The following is a 22,486-nucleotide window of genomic DNA, read 5'->3' as shown; positions in this document are numbered from 1 at the left end:
TATATGCCACCATAAAACTCAGAGAAAGCCATCCAAAGGCATAAGTAGTTTAGAACAGGTCTACATTTCCTTGGCATTAAGGTCCTGGCTGTGACCACTGTTAGAGAAGTGCAAAGCTGGCTAAAATGCACCTTTTCCCCATGCTTTCCTTTGTCTCAAATTCCATCTAAATATCTAGTTAGGAAGCACTTCTTGTGATTGCAATTTAACATTCTTTGCAGCTAATTGTGGATGTGAACACACCATCCCTGGATTTTCTTAACAATTGTCAGTTCAGGAAATTCCAGAGCTGCAAGGCAAGGTCTGCAAAATGAAGATGCCTTTTGGCTTACCTTTCTGCTCCCTATTAATTTATCTTACTTCATGAACAAGTGCAGTTGCCAATAAAAAGCTTCACAATCTGTCTTTTAATTTACATGAAGTTCTGACAGAATTTCTCTTGGAAAGATGCCTGTCATTTGACGTCAGAGCTCTTAATACATTTGCTTTTCATCTAGTGGTTGGGTTAAGCAAGCTGCCATCCGCCGACGCCTCTGCTTCCCCCCATCACATTTCTTGAATGTTTGATTCCAATGATACAAGCTGGAGCGTTCCTTTCTCAAAGGAATGGCATTCACAGCAGGACGTGGGAAATTTAAGTAAAGGGTACAAATATGGTCTTTCCAAATCAGCTTTTTTAAGGGAATGGTGAACATTTCTGGGAGCTTTTAAGAAACCATCTTTTGAATGCTGATGTGGTTCTGTTGACTCCTTTTAGCTTCCAAAATCCTTCCAGTATGGGCTTTTGTCAGGGATTATACATCTGTATTCTTTTCAGAAGGGGTGTTCACGCTGTCAATGGTAATTATGGTAGGCATTTAACCAAAGACCCATAAAATAAGGTGGAGGTGCTTACTGCTTTCCACTGATTCTACGGGGAGCTAGATGCCTACATCTTACCCTTAGAACCGTAATCGTACTCAAGGCCATGTCAGTCCCTCCTTTGATTCTCAGGTTACATGTGTCTTAGGTGGTCCAGCTTCCTTGTGCTAAAAGGAATGAACAGAACACCATGCTCCGTACACAGACATTGTAAATATAAGGGTTAGATTTATTTTCATTATACATGTAAAAGGCCAAAATCAAAGTAGCTCACATGGCAAATGCACAGAGATGTAATATGCTGGAACATACCTTGACAATCTTTCTGAAGGCACAGAGGGATTCTCAGTTGAAATCAGTTACACCTACAAAACTAAATGAAGCCTGTCTGATTCAATGCTACCATCATGTTTGTAACATTTCATATATATTGACAGATTTTTAGGAAAAATTCCAGTAATCTTGCCAGCATCACACTGCATTTCATCATTGTGTTACATTGCCTCGTAGAGGCTTGTGCTCCTATCTTCTTCAAAAGTCTGTTTTTCTTGCCTAAACTTCATCTCCCTTAATGTAACATGGAGGTCATGTGGCCTCAGATACATTAAGAAAGGCACAGTCTTGTTAATATGAAAAGAGTGAGAAGTGACTAATCTGAATTACAGCTCCTTTGTGGCCAAATCATCACAAGAGAGAATTAAAGAAATGAAGAGTTCAGGGTTTATCACTTCCAGTCTCCTTCTCTGAGGTAGTGTCAAACACAGCCAGATCAATCCTGACATGTTCGCTCTGAAAAATGTCTGCTGAAGAAAATTTTACTGATTCTCTGATCCACTTACTCGTCTGCCCACTGAGTCTGCAGATAAAAATGTCCAGACTAACTAGACTATCTACACTTCTGCAAAGTACAGCTCTTTCTGTGATATGTAGCAATACTGTCATCAGCACCACACAAACCAGGAAATTTACCTTTCCTGTCTAACATGAGGCTGATGAATGCAATTTGACATCCACCTACATATATATGTATATAAGTACATATGTTTGGTTTCAACACATCAAAAATGTGATCTTACTCCAAAAAAGGGCAAATACATAAGACTATCATGTATGAGATCACAAAATTAATATTTTGCTATCCTCAGAGCTGGTATGACCTCAGTTGGAAAATAATTTTCATTTTTAGAGACTGAGACTTCAGAAGAGATGCAGATATGTGAAAAGAATGCAGAGAGGATCCAGGAAAAAAAAAGATACAGTTTTGTTTACATATGTTGAAAATTCATGAATAAGTGTACATGTCAGAGTGTGGAGCAGCCATTGAAAAAGAGCTCCCCTGAATGACTATAAGATACTTAAGGTTTCTAAGACCTTCTAGAAAAACTTTGTCAAATACCTTTTCCTAGTTTCCCCCAAAACTTTGCTATGGCCACAGTTTATGCAGTGGAAAATCCCTTGTGTGAATTTGTTCATGGGCAAAAACGTCCCCTTATTTGCTTCTAGGAGCCCATCATTCTTCAGATAAGCTCTTTAACATTATAGAGATGAGGAGCTGTTGTCAGGTACCTATTGCCTTTAAAAAGTGAAATAATCCTTAAAAGGCAAAAAAGCTTTTAAAAGGCAAATAAGTTTTAACTATACATGATTTCTTATGTTAGTGCTTTCTTTTATTTAAAGTTACTAAGGAGTATTTTGTTATCACTTTTTTCACAAACATTCTTTTTGAAAGATCTCAGTATTTTAGTTCTAATAATCTAAACAAATAACAATAAGCACAACTGGGAGCATGTTTCTTTATTTGCATTTGTGGCTGGAAAATTAGAGAGAAGAAACCCTGCAGAGTTAAAAAGTTATTGGGAAGCTGCAGTTGAGCACAACCCATTAGAAAGAAAATGTGGGTCTTTTTGACATTTTGGCACTATTTCACGCATATAGGAAAAACCAGCAGAGGCTGCAGTAGAAGTGTCAGCTATAATTTGTGGTGCCGTTAACATGAAGAATTATGCGAGTAGACTTTCAGCCAGTTACCAAGGCCCTTTGCAGGTTAAAAATACCTCTACGCTTTTTTGCTACGTGTCTACGAAAAGTAACGTGTTCATAAAGTATTTAGGTCTTTTGCCACTCTTTCATTGACAAGGTAATTCATGACTTAGAGTCTCAGCCTACTATTTCTGGAAATACGTAGTTTGTGCTTCTAGAAGATCATGACTTAATCTTGACTGAGGTGGTTGCAGGGATTTATTTGTTTCCTTTGTGTCAGTGTGTCAGTACAAGTAGGTGACATTCAGCTGTGCTTTAATAGCCCATGGTTGCTGAAGGAATAAAGCACCAGCCATCACTGTGTCATTACCTTTTGTAAGGCTGCAGGGTAAGTGAAGACAGCAGTCGGTTAAACCCACATCAAGTGTTTAGGAGGTGTAAAGGAATACAGTCTAAGATATATATTTGTGCTACTGGTAGAAAGGTAAACGTCCCTTGAATTTGGTCAAAGTATAGGAGCTTCAGATTTTGCAATTTATTTTGATTATAATTTAATGACCAATGTTGTCTGTCTTTAAATTCCAGGAAGAGCTTATTTAGTATGTTAAAAGATACATTAGAGTAATTTAAGAATGTAGAACTCTCTTCAACTCACTTTATGAAAACTTTTGAAAGCAATACAGAAAATTAGTACCTCTTTTGCTGCTGTCTGTGTCTCATACTCTCACAAAGCCTCACAAACTTCTAATTTTGAGTTCCTGGCTGCGTCTCCATACAACGGTGCATCGGCATGTGGTCAGCCTGATTTCTCAATATGCATAGTTTCAAAGTCCAAATCTGGCCCAGGAAAATGTGTTCTAGGGTTCATTTGATTGCACTGCCCAAGCCACTATCAAATGACAGCTTCAGTGCTAAAACGGAGACCATCGACTTGTGCTTGAGCCAAGAAAGGACAGTCCTGGAGATGGAGAGATGTCGCTGCCTTCCTTTAAAGATCGGGGAAGTACAGATTCACCTTCCTCCTTAAACTCCTTTTCTGATAAGCTTTTCTGAAGGGCAACCCCTTCTCTGGCATGCTTTCTGGGAGCTCTGAGGATGTGTGAGGAACAGTGGCCGTCAGGAGAGAGAGGAGGCACATCTGGAAATGCCATTAGCCCGGCCAGCAAGCTGGCTCCGAGTGAGCTGGGGGCCAGCGTACATGTTGACCAAGAATAGGAGATTAACCCCAGGCAGCTCTTCCACTCTGCTGCTGCTTTATGTGGAAAATATCACAGCTGATTTTCTGAAGGAAGAAAAAACCAAAAAGAGGAGGTAGTCCAAATGCTTTTAAATGGTCAGCAATAGGAGCTGATTTAATGATGAAATTTGAAATGTTATCTAATGGTGATTGTCTCCTTTTTCATGTCCATATAATTGCCATGAACAAATTATACATACAGAAAAAACTTTGCAGTTAAAGTGGAGGGACAGCATCAAACTGGCCACACTTTCTGCATAACTTAATGAGTTCTGGGGTTCTCTGACATGCTTTTGCTGGGCAGAAAATGTATGTGAGGATGCCCCGTTACTCTTAGCGTGTTTGTTCCTTTTCTGAGAGGAAAAGAAGTACAGTAGCAGAGGATTTTCTCTTGCTGGTCCTTCAGGCTTATAGGCTGTATGGTAAAGAGGAAGGCAGAGCTGGCGCTGAAGTCAGCCAGGAGATTAAAGGAAAGACATGGTCCCTGTTCAGGCCAGGGGCCCATTGCAGTGCACTTCTCCAGGAAAAATGTCAGCATGAGGTGTAAAGAAAGAGCAAACCAGAGTGCCTCTTCCCAGGAGGCATCACCTGCTTCTGCTCTCAAAAACTGCAAAAAAAGAGAGAGATGTGGTTAAAGTAACTCTTTGTTATTTGGGCAGTTCACCCAGTGAAGAACCACGCTGTCTCCAGCAGCAGGGCAGCACACAAACTTGGCTCCTGTCTGCGCTGCACCCCACGGCAGCCCCCAGCATCCACCATCGCTGGATTAGCAATGATCAGGATATCGCATTCCCACTGGTATCTCTCAGCCTGACACCCCAAAATCTACTCATTTATTTCCTGAACCTTCTGACGCTGTCTGCCTCCATGATCTCGTCCAGCAGCAGGGGCAGCCCCGGGCATCAGGCATCTCCTGAGGATGAGGATGGGCTGAGGCTTGGCACCAGAACCGCACACAGCATTGAAAGTGTGAGTGCAGAGCGGTTTTATCTGATTGGAAATGAGGTTTTCTGTTGCTGTGGGTTTATTTTCATGGTGGTTTTTTCTTTTTTTTCTCCTCAGTGGTCCTCTTGATATGACCAGTTCTTTATTGGCTTTTTTTGGATGCCTTTGCACTTTGAAATGATGTTTATAGATAATTGTCAATGATAATTCTGAGGTCTGTTTCCTGCATTGCAACTGCCAGTTATGAGCTCAGTGTCACCTAAGCATAGTTGAGATTATTTTCTCCAGGTGCATTTTGAAGCAAATAACTGATTCTTTGGACCTGAAGATAGATGAAGCCATTTTGTGTACATAGATTCCTTTCAGCTTAAATGAGAAGGTAACATACTACTTTCTTCCTCATTCTTTCTTACCTCTTCCAGGTCTATACAAGCAGGTGTAGTCCATTCACACATCTGACTACTATAAAGAGGTATGGTAAAGAAATCTGAGACAATGTTAAATTAAGTTGTGTACAATACTGTGGCAAGTAAGGAGATGCAAAATTTTGCAGCAAAGAAATTTTAAAATAAACAGTAATTAGCTTTATTTGGGTTCTTCTGTGCTAAGGATACTTAAATATAGGCAGCTGGATGTTAATGATATTGTAACCAAGAGTAAAACCACAGTAAAATGAGGGGCTGAGCAAAACCAAGGTGGGAACTGAAGACTGAAGAACCACCTAGTGAGTTACAGGAATCGCCCTGACCTGTGACTGAAAGTCTGACAAAATGGTAATGAAGAAGAAGCTATTCCTTGCTTGTGCAACATAAATTGCTTTGTTACTCTGTTTTATTTCCTGTAACAATAAATCAGTGTACTACATATAGCTGGAAAGATCATAGGTCTTATTATTACTGCTTGTCCACCTAGAATTGGTGATATAACATACTGTCCTTCAAGGAATGTCCTATATATGGTGTGTATCAATCAAGGAAAGGCTATAGATAAGATAAAGCCTATTTATGTGACACATTAATGTATGCTGAAGTCTTCTTTCTACTATTTTGGTGGTGCCAACAGACTTCTAAATGAGCTGAGAAGATTCTGGCTTTTAGGTAAGTCCTTGACTAGTTAAACATAACTTCCTTGGCCCAAATGCAGACCCTGAGAACAAATTCTACTGGAGTAAGTCTCATGCAGTTCCTCTGTTCTTCCCAACCAGCCAACTTGCAGGAAAGAGACTGAAATAGGGAACCAGGCAATCATCTTCAGCAGGGATCTTCAGGCACTGCTGCCCCTGTAGGTTTCACGCTTAGCATGCCAGACCTTGTGCCATTTTCTTTTTCCTGTCTTTCTTCATCTCCAACACCTTCCCCCACCTTCCCGTTAACAAAGCACAACCTTGTCTTACAATGTAAACTACAAAACCAAAAGCAAATTAGTTAATGCACTGAAGTTGGGTGTTTGAAGCTGATCTGCTCACATGTTCTGTCCATCAGCCATTTCTTTATCTTATGGGGTTTTTGTTTCATCTTTTTTGAGAATTAGCTTTTCAGGGTAGAAACTCTTATCTCCATTTGTCTAGTACCTGTCTGGTCCTTTTCTTGGCTTGGTCCTAGTCATTTACAGACTGAACACGAAAAATAAATGAAAGAGAAGAGGAGAAATGCTGTGGGCAAAATGACGTAGAGCCCTGCTCATAGACAACAATATATGCGATTACTCAACCTGGATGTGGGAACGTCATCTGTTTTCTCAGAGGTGTGCAAACACATGTCTGTAATTCAAAGATGTATGACTAACACATGTGTATGTTTCTCTTTAGACCTGGTTGACATCTAAAAAAGCTGATGCTTGGACTTGATTTATGCATTGCACATCTTTGTCTCTTCATTATGGTAATCCTTGTTGTCAGACTGCAATGATTTAAATGTTAATCATATTTAGTATCATCTGCACTATATATTACACTGCCTCATAATTTCCAAAAAACTACTCCTCATATAAAGAAAAGTAATAAACATTTTAAAGAACGGGTGCAGACACTGATATATGTAGTCAAATGTGCTCACTTCCCCCAAACACACTCCGGTGAGCAGAGAACACCAAAAACATGTGTTTTCTCCAGGGAATGCAGCACAACTGTAATATTCATTTACTTTCATGATTTTTCTCAGGTCGTCTGTCTTTCCGTGAGTCGATGTGGTAGGAATGTACTATGGAGTCATCAGCTTCTTTAAAAAATAGGAGAAAGCAGTTTTCTGACACCTGTACCGTCTTTGGGACACTTGCTACCCATTGCTTTGGAAAATCTGAAAGCAGTTCTACCTCAGATTTGCTTTCCTAGGCTACACAGCCACTACTGTATGCCCTGTGACTAGACTAAAAAGCTTAGTCAAGACTGGATGGATCTTCAGCACAGACACCCACCTGTCTGGGAAGTTTAACTTCATTTCTGCAAAAAAAGATTTGATGTTTTGAAAAGGCTTTTTTGGAGGATGAAAAGCCAAAATTTCTCTTTCCGCTACAGGAACATGTCCGTGTTCCTGAAACTCATCGTGCTCTGAAAGCTCCCTCGCTCTACGACAGCCTGCTGAGGAGCACAGGAGCCTGGGAGCTGGTGAAGTGCCCTGGAGGTGGCTGTCTGCGGCTGCCTGGGGGTGTCACAGGACCAGGGAACTGCAGGGATAGCCCAAATATCAGACTCTGTCACATAAGCCGCTAGGGAAGAAGGTGGTCGTGAATCCCCATTTCCCTGTGGGAAAACTACCTGTCACAAAATTTCCTAATACATCTTCCTAGAACAAAAATTCTTTAGTTTTTCTGCTGAGACAAGAAAGGGATACAGATTTTTTTCTGCCTAGAGTCCATCTTCATTAATAGAGGAAAGGAAAACATAGCTACAGCTCTATGTTACTGGGTCACAGTCCCAGGATTACATGCAGAAATCTTTCTATTACATTAGTAAAAAGATAATACAGTTGATATGTGAGTATTTTACAAATGAAGAGATGGTGTGGTGCGTTGACCCTGGCTGGACACCAGGTGCCCACCAAAGCCGCTCTATCAGTCCCCCTCCTCACCTGGACAGGGGAGAGAAAATATAACAAAAGGCTCTCGTGGGTTGAGATAAGGACAGGGAGAGATCACTCACTAATTACCATCATAGGCAAAATAGACTCGACTTGGGGAAAATTAATTTATTACGAATCAAATCAGAGTAGGGTAATGAGAAATAAAACCAAATCTTAAAAACACCTGCCTCCCCCTCCCTTTTTACTGGGCTGAACTTCACTCCTGATTTCTCTACCTCCTCCCCCTGAGTAGTGCAGGGGGACGGGGAATGGGGTTGGGGTCAGTTCATCACACCTTGTCTCTGCCGCTCCTTCCTCCTCAGGGGCAGGACTCCTCGCTCTTCCCCTGCTCCAGCATGGGGTTCCTCCCACGGGAGACAGTCCTCCATGAACTTCTCCAATGTGGGTCCTTCCCACGGGCTGCAGTCCTTCGGGCACAGCCTGCTCCAGCGCGGGCTTCCCATGGGGTCACAGCCTCCTTCGGGCATCCCCCTGCTCCAGTGTGGGGTCCTCTCTCCCCGGGCTGCAGGTGAATATCTGCTCCACAGTGGACCTCCCTGGGCTGCAGGGGGACAGCCTGCCTCACCATGGTCTTCATCACCACGGGCTGCAGGGGAATCTCTGCTCTGGCGCCTGGAACATCTCCTGCCCTCCTTCTGCACTGACCTGGGAGTCTGCAGGGTTGTTGCTTTCACATATTCTCACTCTTCTCTCTGGTTGACATTGCACAGGTTTCCCCCCCTTCTTAAATCTGTTCTCCCAGAGGCGCTACCCCCGTCGCTGATGGGCTCGGCCTTGGCCAGCGGCGGGTCCGTCTTGGAGCCGGCTGGCATTGGCTCTGTCGGACATGGGGGAAGCTTCCAGCAGCTTCTCACAGAAGCCACCCCTGTAGCCCTCCCACTACCAAAACCTTGCCACACTAACCCAGTACAGATGGGTTCTGTTCAGTATGACTGCTGAAGCCACCATTTTCTTTACTTGGACAGTTGGTGGCTAGTTGCAAGTTCCAGAACGTTTAATGAATTTTCCAAAAAAATTCAAATTGCAGAATCTTCCTTTTCAAATGTAAAGTCATTCGTCTGCTTTCATAACAATGCTTTCTTCCTCAGGCAGCATTCAGAGCACGTTTGGAGATAAAGGAAAGCAAAATTATTAATACTGACTTTAACCATTACTTCCTCAGTATTAACAATATTCTCTTGTAAATAGAGATTGTAAATAGATGTAAAAGGCATTAAAAAGGTCCAGACAGAACCACAGAATTGTTTATATAGGAGCCAGAAGGAACTTCTGAAGAAGGGCCAGCTTTGAAGCTAGATCCACCTAGCTGGATCAGGTTGCTCAGTCACCTCCAATTGCATTGCGATTGCCCTTGAGGGTGGAGGTTCTACAACCTCTCTGGGTGATTAATTTCCATTCTTGACTATCTTTATTGTAAAAAATTATTTCCCAATAGCTAACTGGAATTTGCAGCTTGTCACCATTGTCGCTCATTATTTTGCTGTGCACCCTCAAGAAGAGTCTGGCTTCCTCTTCTCTATAACCTCCAATTAGATAGATGGGGTCAGCGTTAAGATTCCCCCCTTAACCCTGAATTCTCCAAAGAAGCCCAAACCCAGCTCTTTCAATCCCTTTGTATGTGTCATGTGCTCCTAATCTTCACAGTGACCTTGCCCTGGACCCTCCAGTTTGCCCTAGACACTCAATGTCTTTCTTGTACTGGAGAGTCCAAACCTGGACGCTCCCAGATGTAGCTCACAAGGGCCGAATAGAGGGAAATAAAAAAAATAATCATTTTCCTTATCTGCTGGCTACACTCTTGCTAACATTGCTCAGTATGATATTAGTCTTCATTGCTGCAAAGGCAGACTGCTGATTACTGTTTGGCTTGTCGACTGCCAGGAGCCCAGATCGTCTTCTCCATAACTGCTTTTTTCCCAGTCAGACCCCAGCCTGCACTGCTGCATGGGGTTATTCTATCCCAGATGCAGGACTTTGCATTTACTTCTTTTTAACGACATGAGGTTCTTGTCTGCCCATTTCTCCAGCCTGTCCAGGTCTGTCTGAGCAGCAGCCCTGGCCTCCTTTGTGCTGGCTGCTGCCCATGATGTAGTATTGCCCAGAGAGTTGCAGGGGGTGTATTCCATCCCTGCAGCCGCTGAACAGTATCAGCCTCCGGGCAACACCATTTGGAACTGGCTTCTGGTTAGACTTCATATTGCAAAACCTTCTGTGCCTGTCAAGTACTCATATACCAGACTGTAGGAAGTATAGTGTTTGGGGTTATCTGTCCGCTATTGCTATTTAACAGAAACAGATTAAAATGTGTTTTGTTTTTTTTTTCCCCAGTTCCTCACTGATTTTGGTTCCTGAAAATATTCTCCACTCATATCAAGTGACCCTCCAGTTTAACCAACTCTGTCAACACATGCTTTTGAACACTTCTCTTATCTGACCTTCAGCTTCCTATTTTACTAGCTGAAACAGAACCAAAACCCAAGCACCACTGAAAGTGCAGTTATCGGCTACCATGAGATAGCAGGGGGCACAGACAGACATAGTAGGAGAGAGGAGAAGCAAAATCTTCTGGCTGTTTACAAACTCAATGTCTCTTAGAGACTTGCATTTGCTCTGCCGATTTAAGCATGAATGACAAACAGCAACAGAAAGCATTGTATTATACTGTATTCTCAAATGTTAAATACATATATGGATTTCATTAGGTTTTCATTAGTTCAGTGGAAAGCCCATCTGTGAACTCCAGTGAACACAATGCAGTAACGTGGAATCCAAACAGAACATCTGGTAAACTCTCGAGAAAGTTCAAACAGAAACTAGTCTGTGATTGACTTTGGAAAAAGAAAATTTTAACGTGAAGAAAAAGCACTATTCCAATTCATGACTCAATAAAAAACCACCCTGTTCATTAACATGCGCTTAGCATAATAGAAATTGTACAGTACAAAGAGAAATTGTTTACATTCATTTGGAATAAGATCTGAGTACTTCATTTTAGTAATGCACTCCATTATGAAAAATAAGTTGCTACATTTCACTGAGAAACCCAGCATCCATTTATACGAGGATCCAATTAATTTCCACTTCTAAAGCACTACTCTCACTGATTTTACTGTGTTACAGACATACTTGCACCAAAACACCTGCAGGTTTTTAAAAAGCACTTCAAGGCAATTCCAACCAAATACCTTAGGGCCTGCTGATTCTCTGTGATAGAGCATAAATTGGACCAAGAAACTGTTGTCAGTGATGACAGGGACTGCTGAGCGCTGAGGTGACAAATATAGCCATTAACCAAACTTTCGTTATACACTTCTCTGTTCCATGAAGCGACCCAAGACCACGTAGCTGCCCCGGGCCGCTTGCCCCTACAAAATACCATTGCTCCCAGCAGGAGAGAACTTGTACTTAGCAGCCTGCTGACAGCCTAAACCAGGAATGGATGCTATTTATTAGGAAACCAGTGGCCTTTATCAATTCTAGCAGTTTAACAGAATTTTCAGTAACTCAGCCTATGCAAAAGTTGAAGATAGATGACAATGTCAAAGAGTTTGGATTGTGGATCTTTTCTCTTTCTTTTCCTATACGAGGTTAGACTGTTTGCTGGGAAGGCATTTCTTGCTGAAAAACAAAGGGCTTTAAAAATATCAGGTTCATACAAGCAGTGGAAAGCCAAAAAACATATTTAACTTCTTTTCCACTGCTTACTCTGTGCCTTAAAGTTTTCAGGCTCAGCTAACATGGGAGAACTCCAAAATGTAAGATTTCTCTCACTGGTGTAGACAGATTATAAAGTCAGTTTTAGAACAATGTAACCACAACAATCCTAGCTGTGATGACATCCATAAATCTTCATACCACGGGGAGAATGAGGTGTTAAATCAGGTATATTTATATTGTAATTTGCTCATGAAATCTCAAGTTGGCAACCAAAGGGAACGCTTCATATGTACTTATTTTTCTTAAAATTACAAGAGCAGATATTATCATAAAACTTGAATGTGTGATTTTGCCTCTATTTTTAGATATATTGCACGCCTGAAAAATGTCAAGAAAACGTATTTTTCTGGAAAAATCTGTGCTGTGGACATGAACAAGTTGAATGAGATTTCCAGAGCACTGGACCAGCTTGTCAGCTGGTGTAAATTAGTGTGATTTTAGCATACTCAAAGAAAGTATGCTAGCATCATCTGATAGCTCTGTGAAATAAAAAAAAATAATTTGTAAGAACATTTTTAACTGTTTCTTTTTAGATTAAAACTTTGACATGAATCATGTGCACAAGAAGTTTCTTGAGATTTTCCTTTTTGTGCCTCATTAACAAGAAATACTCACTGAAGTGAAGTGCCTGAGAAGAATTCTGATTTTCTTTATTCCTAAAATAAAGAAAAGCTGTATTAGTATCACAACCATTTCAAAAGTTTATTATATTTTTATCTTTTGGTAAAAATACCAAAAGTAGTTAGAAAGTGGATCCTTTAATACAGTAACTGCTCTTTAGCAACTGAAAAACTTGTGTAGAGGTTGAGTGTTCAGACACTGAACACCATCATTTTGTAAGAAAACATGTTTCTTCCAAACTTTAAGAAGAAAGAGAGGGTTAACTCATGCACCATTCTAGTTGTTCTCAATTACAGCTGAATCAGTGTTTTTTCCTTATCCTGTTACACTTTTCATCTCCAGCTTTTTCTGACAGAGGCCCCCAATGCTGTTTTCTTTTGCCATATTTTTATTTGCTCCTTTTTTTATATAAGCCCTGCTTCTTGTGTAAAAAACCAATATTCCTCCAATATGGTCACCCACTGAAAAAGGGAAGGAATGTGCACTGGGGAAGGGTTGCTTTGACTGGTAGCTGTCTGAAATAACGACTTCATAATAACCACTACATAATGGCTCCCTGTGAGGATGCTAAGTCTGCATAAAAAAGACTTTAATCTAGAATAATTGCTTTGCAATTAAGACTGTAGAATCAGCTTAGCTGATTTAGCTTTAGCTTGGAATAAGGCTATTTTATTTCTGAAATAATGTTTTCACATGGGAACTTGTCTGGAACAGTTAAATTCTATTGGAATATCTTCTTGGTATGAGCTTCGCTGCTCATTTCCTCCTGTCTAGATGAGGTTTCAGCACGTTTCTTCTACATGGGGGCTGTTATCAAGGCCTGATTCCCTTTTCATTTATGTAGTATCATTTTATACCAACATACCCAAATAACCTTATTGGAGTCATTCCTGATTTAGTCTGGTATGAGATCAATATCAGGACTTTATGGCTGTTTGAATAGATGCTTTCTCTGTTTAACAGCCACGCTGGAAAAAAAGGTTGGATCAAACTATAAATATTTTTGTTTCTCATCCTTGATGAAATGAAAATGAACTAAAAATCATTTAATATAATAAAACACACTGCATTTGGCCCAAGATGAAATATTTCCTGTATTCTAAGTAAAACAAAGAAGGGAGGATTCACAAAATAAAAATTCCTTAAACTGCATCTGTTGTCTTCCTCTCCCTTTTAGCTATTAGTTCAAGGTTAGACTTTTCACTCATACCTGGAAAAATAGGTCCAGCTACTACAATTTTGAGTTAATTTCAAGAAAGTGCCTTAACAACCAGGCTATACACCATTCTCAGAGAAAAAGTGATCTTTCCTGTGATGTTTTCACACCCACTTTAAATAGCATTAATCGTTACACAAAAATCAGATTCATCTGATTAAATTCAGATGTCTACTTCTAGATATCCTCAGCTTCCTTTAAATAACAGCAAGAAATAAGCACTTTGAGGATTTGATTCACCTTTAAGATCTAAAATAAGCACGACATCTTCCTTTGACCTTCAAGACCTAAATATGTGTCCCCTCCTTATGCCAGCAAGCTCTTTTACTCTATGCCAGACAACCTTTAATGTCACAGGGGACACTTTTGGCTACACTGCCCTCTGCAATGCCAGATCTCCACCTGACGCATACAGATCATACAAGTATTCTATTACTCTTTAAAACCAGTGGATGCTGAGCTGGGTAGATATTGACATTTGTTCAAGTGTCCAAGATATCCAGTTTATATATTTGTCATGCTCTTGCCTGAGGAATATGCCTTGCTACTTTCCAGTTAGACTTAAGCCAAGGCAAATAAAATGCAAATGCAAACATTTATTCATAACATCTAGTATAGACAGCTAGAGGTGGTTTTGAGAGACCAAAGTGAGAAAGTTAAATACAAATATCACTTATTCTACTTACCTGTATGATCTAAACATCTAAACAGAGCTTGGTTTTGACTCTTAACTAGGACTGGCTAATTGCCATTACGCTCTTTTCCACTTTGGGATAACCATAGGGTTGAGGCCTCTATAGCCACTATCTTCCTCTTAGGCATATTGTAACAACAGTTCAGGTGATTTAAACTTAGGATCTCCATTTCTTTTTCCCGAATGTGGAACAAGTCCTGACAGGAGGCACGAGTGTAACATGGAGACCTGTGGACACAGTGGCTGTTTAAAGCAAAGTGAGAGGAATCTCCAGTGTCCCACCTGCCGGACAAAGATCTGAAGCACGACAGAAGAGGGCAATTCCTATCCTTATGTGCTTGTGTAACTCTTCTTGTGTTACTCCTTAAATAATTCATGCAAAGCAGAGCAGTTACAACAGGAGTATCCCAATACTCTACCTCACAAAATCTTACAGCTTGATAGCACTCAGGAGGGAGGTGGAAGACACTGAGTCAAATATTTCCAGTGGACTGAGACTTGAAGGCCCTGCCTGTCAGATGGTTTATGTAGCCACATGGATATATAAACACCTGGATATAAAAGCGATGCCTCTGAAGCCCTCATGTCAGACCTATTCTACTCCATTTTCACATAGCCCTTGGCAGAAAGCAAGCTGGCGAAGCAATCCTTTTTTTCTGCTAACAATGTCAAAGTATGAATTCAGGCGTCTCAAACATACATTTGAAATCTGTTGGTTAAAGCACATTTTCCCCCTACAATTATGTGGATGTAGACATATAAAACAAATTGACTCATAACTAATCAGTAAATTCAAACTAAATTTGTAAATTTTGCAAGAATGACTGAAACCATGTTTAGATTTTAAGACATCCAACACTTGAAAAATAGCTTTAACATTAAGCATAATTAGTCTGAGACGCACTCAGTAGCTCTGCCAAATAACGGACAAATCTGCTGCCCCCTTTTTGGTTTGTGTCACCCTTAATTCCCTCAGCAGCCTATGGGATTCACAGCTAGCCTAGATAGCTCTACACTAGACTATGGTCACATCAGTGACTGCAATAAGGGTATAAATGCCTCCCTGCTTTAATTACCTGGCAAAAGGGGGAGGTCTGCTGTGTAACACAATGCTGCTTTCATATGCTGTGCACTCATTTTTAAGGCATTATCTAATTGCATAAATAATAACATCTCCTTCCCCCACCTCAGCTTGTATAAATCAGTACTAGAATAAGCATTTGGGATGACCCAAATGAAAATTCAGGGAGTAAATGAAGCCTCTTTTTTTTTTCTCTAAGTAGGTCCCAATCTCAGTAGAGAAAGCAGTCCACCACCGATGCCAGGAAAGAAGAGGAGGGCGAGAATTGTGCTGCAGAGGATTTGTGAGGTGTGGAGCTATTTTAATATTGCTGGATGAAAAATCTGTTACTAAAATAAGAGTAGGGAATGAATCCACCTCCACTAAAGTAGAGGAATGTTGGCTTCAATAGTTTTAAATGCTCCAATAAAAATGCTACTTTTTCATAATTCTGTCTATTCACTTTCAACTTGGTCTCCATAAATTGCTGACACTTGATGAAAGCTTTGCCCTAGGCATTTCATTTTCATTATCAGTGCTTTGTGTTTGATATGGAGAAGACATTACTACCTGAGCAAAAAAAAAGTTACAGACATGAAGAATACGTGCTATATGTCATGGAATGACATGGTTCTAGGACATTCCAAGTGTGTAAACATAATAAAATAGTCATTAAATGTTAAGGCATAAACCTGATCTGAAATGCCAAAATAATGTGCAATTATTCAAGAATTCTTAATTAAGAACTGTATATTTCATGGTTTAATTTCATGTTCATCTGAAAAAGCAAATATTGTAGTGTTTCCAGGAAGAATGCCTTCACTTTATTTAAGTTTTTAAAAAAAGCAAAAAAAAAGTGTAAATCTTGACTGAATTAATAATACAGAAAGAACGTATTCTTCACTCTGTATAACTTGATTGGTTTCTCATCAAAGTTGCATACAAAATCCCATCATATAATAACAGGATCATTTTAAGCAGGCCTTGCACAGTCTAGCAGTGACAACGTGGGATTGAATATAGTGGAGAACTCAGTCCACAGCATCAGTTTCCAAAACCAGGTTAGGGTGTGGGAGTGTATTTGAGCTCTACAGCTGTTTACAGTATACAGTTCTGTTGTATACAGTTCTGTTGTATACAGTTCAATACAGTTCAATAAATTTAAGTGCATATTTATACAAAGTTTTTCCTCAAGCCTGTCTGTTGATTGTACCAGGAGCACCAGTCCTTCCAGCCGAGCATTTGAGAACCTGGCTTTGCCATGGGCCACCGCAGTGCCAGAACACTTGATAGTCCCTGGGCGTAGAATATTGCAGTATCTTTTGCTGACCTTGGCAGCTTGAGACTGCTCGCATCCAGCCCATTTGAAAAGCTATATTCTCCCCTGCCTTGTACATTCAGGTTTTTTGTAAAGAATTATCACCTTACATTTAGATGACATTCCTTTATATAACTGTCTATTTGCAAGGGAAAAGAGCTATTTTATTTGACTGGAAGAGAAAACATCCTCTGCAGTTCATTTCTGCTATCTTGTTCGCAGAGGTACTGGGTGTGTCAGAAACAAGGGTGAGAAAAGGAAGGGAAAGAGAAGACCATGTGTGGCTATTTTGGAACTTTCTTTTCTACCTTCTTTTTTCTCTTTCCCTCTTCATCATTCTTCAGTGCAGCCAGGGTTGCCACTTGAGCAGGAAGGAAAGCAAGAAAGAAAAAAAGAGGGAAACAGTGGCTAGAGGGATTCGGCAGTTTCTTGCTCACTATACGTGAAGTGCTATATATGAAGTTCTTAAAACTTGTAGTAGCCCTCCCACTCCATTTTTCCTCAATGCCTTAGAATTAAAAGTTTATATTTCAAAGGCAAAGGTGTGAATAATATATTCTAGGCACTGTAGAAGGATTGCAAGGAATTGCCGCTCAGAAAGTAAAGGAAAATGTGTATGATATTCATTTTCTGTAGGTTTGAAAGAACGATTAGCCATCATCTACTGGGAATGCCAGAAAGTTGGAGCAAACAGTATCATTATCTGTATTTAAGGTAATCAGTACAAAAAGAAAAGAGTATATTTCCTTGAACAACAAATGATGCAATTGCAGCAGTGAGTAAAACATCAAATGAGCTAGCCTATGTTTGCCAGCAGTGTATGAGTCACATTGTAAAGGGGAAGGGGGAGAAAAGAGTATGGAATTGTCATAATTGGTATCAGATGCCAGTCAGATGTGCTTTTTGGCTGCATTTGGGCTGGTGTTTCAATTTTGACACTGCCTCCAGCCTACTCTTCGTTGATGATCATAACTCCTCTGCTAGAGAATACCACACCAAATCTGTCAGTGTAACAGCACAGGAAATCAGTCCCTAATTTAGTTCTGTCAGAACGGTGCATGTTAGATTAAATAATTTGAACAGCAGAGCTTTTTCTCTCAAGTGTGCTTAACTAGTTTCATCCTATACCTGGGAAAATGATGTTGCATCCAATCCATTTGGGTTTTAGTGAAGTTGCATCTTCATCTTCTCTTTGCAGGGGAAGCAGAGATTAAAGGGAGACTTCCTCATGACCTAAGTGCTACCAAAGTAGTAACAGCTCTGGGTAATTAATTCCTTGTCTGAAGGATAACACTCTGCAGTAATTATTATCGTCTGTGGATTTTAACTTTTGTTCATATATGTAGAAAAATATAACAACCATGCCTCGAAGAACAAACAGTTTTTCTATGAAAAAAAATCTAGGTAGCATTATTGTGATGTTGTTGTAATTTAAAATCTTCTACTTGAAAACAGTGAAAAGATCTTAATGCCACCCACTGCCCTTTAGACTAAACAATGTTCTCACAGTATTTCATGATATTGTTCCTACAGTTTCTCACTGGCACTTCAAAAGACTACGATGATCCCAAAATGCCTAATCATAAATCACTCGGGTTGTGACAGCAACATAGGCTTGATATTGATTTCTTTTTTAAAAGAAAGACTTTATAAAGCCAGCCTCAAGAGAACTCCTTAGTCTTTCCTCTTCACCAAAGTGTCCTGAGGAAGATGAAATGCATGCCTGTGGTTGGTACTGGTATTTCAACCTTAGCTGAGTTGCCAAGCATTTCAGCTGGCAATATTTGTTCCTCATAAGCCACGGAGCAATTTAACTCCACTCCAATTTCTGTTGAAATAATTTTAATACTTTCCAGAATGTAAAAAGATGGATTTAATACAGGGCTGTCTTTACAGACAGCACCACTAAGCCCCAGGTTGCATTAAATGTATACAAGTAACATTAGAGATGCAAACTGTTTCTGTTTTATGTAACAGCAATGGCATCTACTTTGTAAATATTGTAAAACCACATGTACTCCTTGGTATATATACTGAACACCAACACCGTTACATATATTTCCTCATGATTATTCTAACAGTTTAAATGACATGTATTTGTGATGACTCATGGTAAATATGCATATCCCACATGTGCACTACTCACATATTCAAACTTCAGAAGAATATTAATGCCCAGTCAAGCAGTTAAAAGCTATAAAAAGCAGAATTAGGTTTGCTTGTGGATGCAGCCTTTGATATCGTGATCACATGCTGTTTTTTCCTCAGGATCCTTTTCTCCTTTAGCAGGACAGAGGAGGAGTAATGCTCCCTTGTTGAGAATCCATCCTCTAGTCTAGTGAATGATCCTAAGCCTGATTTACTGGCACATATAGCAATGTCCTTGAACACCAAGTGTAGCCACTCCTGGGCACAAATCTTTTAGAAATGAAAGTGGGTGAGAAATATAGGGTACATGAGTTATTATGCTATGCTGGCTAATACCAGCCGCCATCCTGGCATTCAGAGTTGCCTTTTTTCCAGTTAAGCTAGCATGCTGCCTGTCATTTCCTTAGAGTAGGAATTGTTTTGCCCTTCAATCACACATGAACCCAAAAAGCCTCCGCATAGCTTTGCCATCAAATGCCACATATAAATAACATCTAATTTGAAAAATCAAGTGGCTGAGAGAAGTAAAATACCAAAGTCACTATGAAGAACATGTGAGATAACCCTTAGCATAAACTTTTCATTAAAAGGATCTGAACTTTAATTATTGTTACGACTGCTTGTTGACAACTGAAACACCTTTTTCTATTGACTCAAAGATACATATTCTGCATCTGGTTACCCCTGCCTATTGAGATGGATGCCTGGAACAGCAAGTAAGCCTGCTTGACTCAGCAGCACAGAATAATAGGAAATTTACTGGAGAAAGCATTACTATTTCCCCAGTCACTCAAAATCCAATTCTTCTGAAGCTGGGAGTTAAGGTGCATCTATACTCAGGTGCAGAGAAGCACAGATCAGCTCTTCCAGAATCTCGGCTGGTGGGTCCAAGCCAGCTTTGGTCCAGAAGCTGTTCAGATGTGTTGGCATGTGGTTGTACTGATACATGCTCCCTCTCAGGAGGGAGAACTGTGTCAACAAAGCTAATCCTGTGCTATTGTGTATGACTGGTTTCCAGCGCACAGTCAGCTCTATTCCCTGCTAAGAGCCAGGCAGACCTCACGGTGACTGTGTGCATCTGTCAACATAGGCAAGATGCTTCCCGCTGAGTCTGCTAACCAGAACATAATAAAAGCTGGCTTACTGTCCAGCTACACATCCAGGAATTACAACTGAAGAAGCAATATGAAAGAGGAGAAGGGTATGGGTAGTATAAGAAAAACAGCATAGAAGACTTTCTGTGACTGGATTAAGTTATCTGCTCTCACAGGTAATCAAACTGCGTAACACTTTTCATAGTGCTCTTTCATTTCAGCAACACTTGGCTACTGAAGTAATCCCAGTGGGGGCCAGTGAAACCAAGCAGAGACTGATGAATTTGTGAAAGCCTGTATTCCTTATGGCAGAATTAATTTCAAAACCTCTTTTGTTTCTCACCAAACAGGTCCTGATTATCACTCACCTAATGAGGCACCATGGTACAGTGGTAGGTATGAATGTCCACGATTCCTATATCAGCCTATGTCATTCCTACATCATTCCTACTTTAGTGAGGTTGACTGCAGAACCCCACTTCAAAAAGCACACTGAAAGTTTGCTGTTTCCCTCCTTTGATTCATTCACCATTCTCAAAGGAACATGTGCCCTGTCTTTGTTAGACCACACAGAAATCACTTTGTTGCTAGACTAGACTAGAACACAGGGATATAATAACACTGCTTTGATCAGAATTTTTCTTGAGGTATGTCCTTCTTATTATGCTTAGGGAGCCACTCCACTTCTTTTCTTGGACTGTGGGGTAAAAGTGTGAGTTCTGCAGTAGTGCCTTCTCTTCTTGTCCAGGCTGGAAGGATCTCCACCTCTCAAGTAGCCCGTATGGGGCACTGGCACAGCATGGGCAACCAAAAAGGAATGGCTATTTCCTTCCCTGCTTCTGCTTTATTCTTAAGTTGAATTTCTGTTGAGCTCCTTCATGAGCATCTCTCTTTCAGATTCAGGGATACTGCAACAAAATCTTATGAATCAAGAGAGGAAAAAGTATTCAAAGCTTTCATCTGTGTGTGAGTTGGTGTTAGGACAGTTATCACATACTTGTCTATTTTTCATGGTGCTTCTCAGTTTTTGAGCATCTATATATCACAAATAAGAAGGATTTCTAACCTACTCCAGGTTTAAAATCAACTTCTGGCTACCTTGAGGATGAGGTTACAAGAAAGATGCTGTAGACTTGTCTTTGTCTCAGCTTTTGTGCAAATTAGCCCTGCCAGTTCCAAGATCCAGGTTCTCAGTCTCCATATCTGTATGAGAAAAATCTCACAACTTGTCCTAGGATTGAGTTTCTTTGGCCGCTTATTGGTGAATCCAATCACAGCCTGGGAACTGCCATAGGAGAGCTAGATTTGCAGGGTGAGTCACTGTGATGCAGACCAGAAAAAATAATACGAGGTTCAATTCTGGAGAGTAAAAGAATTTAATGTCTCTTGGAAGCAATGGAAAACAAGGTCATGGTTAAAGAGCATTATACAAAAATCTCAGGAAAAGAGAGGTTCATAGGAAAGTTTAGGTGGCCAGTTATGATTTATTGATGTTATTTTAAGGTATCACGGAAAATAAATCTGAGGATGGCAACACAGGCTGGAGCAGTGCCTGCTTTGTGTTTAGAATGCTTTGTGACCACACCTGTTTACAGTCCCTTTCAACAGCAAATCAAGTGTTAAAGTATTTTCATTTCAGTCAGAAATGGTTTTCTGGGTCTACATAGTAGTGGTCATATGCAAGTGTAATTTATAACATTTCAGTATATAATTTAAGAAAATTGTGTTGAAGCACTTATGTGGCAACTGCTGTTATTCTAGAAAGCAGACACCCAGTGCAACACAATTTTTTGTGATGCAGTAACATTTCCATTCGACTTCCCACTATTTGAAACTTTGCTTGCTTGGCTATTAAAAAAACATTTGTAGGTAGAAAGCTAGTTTGCAATACTTTCTTAAAAATGCTGACGTAAATTCTGAACGTAAAGTGTTTTTCAAAAATAATTTTAAGAAGAAAGAACAAATTTCCCCTCCTTTAAATGTTTGTTTAAAAAGCCATAGTAAAATTTAAGAAGAAAAAATATAACTAGGTTGAATCTGCAAGCTATTTTTCTTGCTCTCCAGAAGTATGTTATTAACCTTTGAAATTCATTCACTTGAATGGTCAAAGTTTTTGAATGGGGCAGCATATAAGGCATTCTAAATATACATATACTTTTCTTTGATCGATTAATTCATTGATAGGAACAATTTCTTAAACTCACCGGCTCTGAGTGGCTTTGACTACGGAGGGGATTTGGAGCAGATGATCTCCAGAGTTCCCTTTGAACCTCAACCACTCTGTGATTCTGTGATAAATATTCAGTTATGAGCAGTCTAGGAAGCTGTATTACTGATTTGTATCCCACTGTCATCTACTGCATATATCACCAGGAATTTTTTGAGTTTTAAATGAGTCAAATATAACATTTATTGGTAACAGACAGTTAAAATTCTTATCAAAAACCAGTGCTGAACTCCCTATTCTTATCACTGCCATAAGTCTCCATAAGTTTTTCATAATACTTTTCAAATGTTT

General features: G+C 40.0%; 2 long non-coding RNA genes across 4 annotated transcripts in view; one reads left to right on the top strand and one right to left on the bottom strand.

Moving 5' to 3' along the window:
* LOC138689536 (uncharacterized) overlaps window positions 1–22,486 on the top strand; it is a 37,882-nt gene that overhangs the window by 7,714 nt on the left and 7,682 nt on the right. For 2 of the 3 annotated variants that reach the window (XR_011328383.1, XR_011328382.1), the window contains exon 2: window positions 20,319–20,360. This is a non-coding gene — a long non-coding RNA (uncharacterized lncRNA). Of the gene's footprint in view, window positions 1–4,484; window positions 7,149–20,318; window positions 20,361–22,486 lie in introns of those variants that run through there. The other variant, XR_011328381.1, reaches the window with a different exon arrangement.
* Window positions 8,186–9,201, bottom strand: LOC138689537 (uncharacterized). Its single transcript, XR_011328384.1, has 2 exons — window positions 9,004–9,201; window positions 8,186–8,917 (listed from the first exon to the last, which is right to left on the bottom strand). It is a non-coding gene; the product is annotated as an uncharacterized lncRNA (long non-coding RNA).

This window comes from Haliaeetus albicilla, chromosome 17 (genome assembly GCF_947461875.1).
Source record: "Haliaeetus albicilla chromosome 17, bHalAlb1.1, whole genome shotgun sequence".
NCBI lineage: Eukaryota > Metazoa > Chordata > Aves > Accipitriformes > Accipitridae > Haliaeetus > Haliaeetus albicilla.
This window is presented reverse-complemented; position numbering and strand designations above follow the sequence as displayed.